The following is a 3,919-nucleotide window of genomic DNA, read 5'->3' on the forward strand; positions in this document are numbered from 1 at the left end:
GTGAGCAGGTTGGTATTAGAAGCACAAAGAGAGCGCAGGCTGGGTTATAATGAGAGAGAGAAATGAGGTTAGGTGGGAATGGGAGAGCTGATTTGAAATATAGATCCAGTGTATTCTAGGTCTGACACTTTTGACATTGAACATTAGTATTGGGTCAAACAGAACGTAGGACGGGACACGTAGTCGACAGATCCCGCTCTCTATGTCTATAAATACCCACTCGGATAGACTACATATTATCGCAAGCAAGCATCCACACCCTAGCTACACTGCTTTGAACAGAGGAAACCTAATTAGGAACAATGGAAAAAGAGCATAGAGCTGAAAAATGGTTTTCCTGGTGGGACACTGGGCTTCCCATCTGGAAAATATCCATCAAACCCTGGATCTGGTCCAATCCCCATCTCCAGGCTGATGAACTCTGCTTTCTCCGAAGCTTCTCTGAGACTGGAGGGCTCCGCTGCACTTTCCCTGACTTGAAGAAAAATCACATTTCACGTTCTGGTTCATCCTGGAAATCACCAGTAGCAAAGTAGCCACATTGATGCCTTTCCCCCTCACCCACTCGACATAATTTCAAAGTTGACATTCCAGGGTGGATCAGGGAAGTCACTGAACTTCCCCTCCTCCTCGCCTTGGAGTTGGGTGAGGAGGGGAATTTCACCACTGTGAGAATTTTCAGCAGAGAGGAGTCTAAAACCAATGGCTAAGATGGAGATTTGGGATGCTCTGAAGTTTTCAGGTGTCCCTGTCCCCTATTACCCATCAGCTTGCTAGACCCTATGGTTAGGGGTGGACTGCAGAAAGCTTTCATTATAATGGCAGAGTCAGGAGGCTAGTCTGAAGCCCAGCAGTGTGAAGAGATTTCTGAGTCTCCACTTTCCCAAGTAACAATTATCCCCATTTTCTATCTTGGCCCCTCTAGTCCTCTCTTCCTCTGAACAATAAAAAAAAAGGCTTTTTAATATAATCTTCCTTTCAGACCCAGCTTGCTCCCAATCAAGTATTGCCAGTCTGTCCCTGATGCCAAAAAGCCCAATCTGGAGTACAATTACTGCTCTCCCCTCTCTGACCTTGGATTTTTAGTCGCCTAGAAAACAGTTCCCCTGCATCGACTACACATAGGTGTTTGTGCAGTTTGCGAGTCCTGGAAAGAAAAGGGTCATATTTTGCTCTCCAACAGGCAGACATGTGATTGACAAGGTAGTAATGAGGAGAGAGCTGTGGAACAGAAAAGCACGCCAACGGAGACGAAGTGACCTGACTACCCAAGACTGAAAAAAAAATTGGATGAGAGTTTGTAGGTGTCTCATTAAAGGACCATGTTCTATGGGACGTGAGACTGCAAGATGATAAAAGCTGGGAACAAATGAGTCTGTAAAAGGGAAGAGTTAGAGGGAACTTCAAGTGAGTAGGATTAAGAAAGTAGAAAATTCTCAGCTTCACCATTTTCTCACATTCCTTAATTCGAGAACTTGCAATGCTCGGTGGAATCTCGAATGCTTCATTTTAAGGAGTCTCTCCTTCCTCCCTCAACCCATGTGACCTACAGCTGCACTATGAGAAGCAACATGGCTAAATGGATAGAGCATGGGCCTGGGAGTTAGAAGGCTATGTGTTCTAATCCAGACGCTGCCACTTGCCTGTTGTATGATCTGGGGCAAGTCACTTCACTTCTCTGTGCCTCAGTTACATCATCTGTAAAATGGGGATTGAGATTGTGAGCCCCACATGGGACAAGGACTGTGGCCATCCTGATTTGCTTGTATCCACCCCAGTGCTTAGTACAGTGCTTGGCACAAAGTAAGTGCTTAACAAATACCATATTTTATTTTTATAATTTCCAGTAATCAATTATAGGAACTTCCTAGAGCTTGAGCAGAGGGGTATGTTCCCACTGGATTACCTGCCAGCCTGCCCAGATACCAATTTCCAAGGAAAAGCACAAGACTTGACATGGATCTTCCTCAGCATCAGAGACAATCCCTGGCCTTCTTGGGACACATGGTCTAAGTAGGGGGGAGAACAGGTTTTGAATCCTCATTGTACAGATGAGGAAACTAAGGCAAAGAAATAACTTGTTCAAGGTCACACAGCAGGCAAGTGGCAGAGGCAGGAGTAGAACCTGGGCCCTCTGACTTACAGGTCTGTGCTCTTGCCTAAACACTTATGTCCCTAAAACCACAATTTATTTGTGATTTCTCTACTGGATTAGAGTGTTGGATCCCTGTGGGCCGGAGACATGGCACTTCATTATTTTATACTTCCCAAGCTCCTAGTAAATGGGGATTAAGACTGTGAGCCCCACGTGGGACAGCCTGATTCCCCTATGTCTACCCCAGCGCTTAGAACAGTGCTCGGCACATAGTAAGCGCTTAACAAATACCAACATTATTAAGGGTGTTCAGTAAATTCATTAATTCAATCGTATTTATTGAGCGCTTACTGTGTGCAGAACAATGTACTAAGCATTTGGAAAGTATAATGCTACTATTCCTGCCCAAAGAGTCCTTAACCTTCCCACAAAAGAACACTAGTGTCCCCTGTGCATTAGAGAGTCACTACATAAGGGCTCCACCACTTTCTACTTCTCAGTCACTGTTCTGAATATGCCACCCTCTTTTGCATCCATTTGTTCTTCCTAACTTGCTGTTGCTCTCTGGAGTGCTTGGGTGTGTACAGTATCACAGTATAAAAGACACATTCCCTAGCCTTACAGTCTAGAGGGGGAGACAGACATTAGTATAAATGAATAAAATTACAGATATGTACATAAATGCTGTGGGGCTGGGAGGGGGGATGAATAAAGGGAGCAAGTCTCTTTGCTCTGCCCCCATATATTTGGATTTCTTCTATGCTCTCCTCTTGCCGCCCAGCCAGTGGAGTGACTCACCCAGCTTCTGACTTTCCCCAGAAGAAAGGAGAACAGGGCTTTTCACACACTCTAGTCCTTCTGTGTGGCCAGTTACTGCCACTGCTGCTCCATCCTGTTCTCCACCACACCCATAACATCAGGAAAACATCATTTTCTCTTTTTTCAGTAAGTATGTATCTTTTCCAGGAATTCTCCCCAGGCTCCTTCATGCCTAGCTTCCATTCCACCACACCCTGTCCTTCCCTCAGCACCCAATTGTTGTTGTCTTATGCTGTCGAGTCATATCCGACCCATAGCTACACCTTGGACGCATCTCTCCCAGAATGCCCCACCTCCACCTGCAACTGCTCTGGGGGTGTATGCATAGAGTTTTCTTGGTAAAAATATGGAAGCGGTTTACCATTGCCTCCTTCAGCTCAGTAAACCTGAGACTCCGCCCTTGACTTTCTCCCATGCTGCTGTTGCCCAGCCCAGGGGAGTTTTAACTTGTAGCAGATTGCCTTCCACTCGCTAGCCACTGCCCAAGCTAGGAATGGAATGGATATGTCTCTGCTTGACTCTCCCTCCCATAGTAGAGACTGGTAGAGTACTGGAAACTCTCCAGGTGCAACCCTGAGGTGCAGCACCCAATTACTGGGTTCCAAATGGCATTTGATGATCAATCAAGGCACACTTAAGGTGTGCACTAAGTACTTGAAAGAGAACAATAAAGTAACCAAGAGAACAGGGCTCAAGGAGCTTAAAATCTAGCGAGGATAGGATAAGATCCCTTAAAAAAGGAAGCAGGGAAGAGCTGGGACTCATTTGAAGACTTTAAGAAAAGAACTGATCTTGGAGAAATGATGTGGCCTAGTGAAAAGGGAAAAGGTTCCTAATCCTGGCTCTGCCACTTGCCTGCTGTATAACCCTGGATGGGTTATTTAACTTCCATGTACCTCAGTTTCTTCATCTGTACAATGGGAATAAGATGTCTGTTCTCCCTCTCCCTTAGTCTGTGAGACCCATATAGGTCAGGGAATCTGTAAAATGTGTTTGAAGTATATT

At 45.4% G+C, this 3,919-nt stretch overlaps 1 non-coding gene across 1 annotated transcript; it reads right to left on the reverse strand.

The window, feature by feature from the left end:
• Nucleotides 1-3,359: 3,359 nt before the first annotated feature.
• Nucleotides 3,360-3,495, reverse strand: LOC114817027. Its single transcript, XR_003764865.1, has one exon. It is a non-coding gene; the product is annotated as a small nucleolar RNA SNORA7 (small nucleolar RNA).
• Nucleotides 3,496-3,919: the final 424 nt, after the last annotated feature.

The sequence above is a fragment of the Ornithorhynchus anatinus genome, chromosome 1, assembly GCF_004115215.2.
Source record: "Ornithorhynchus anatinus isolate Pmale09 chromosome 1, mOrnAna1.pri.v4, whole genome shotgun sequence".
NCBI classification, from domain to species: Eukaryota; Metazoa; Chordata; class Mammalia; order Monotremata; family Ornithorhynchidae; genus Ornithorhynchus; species Ornithorhynchus anatinus.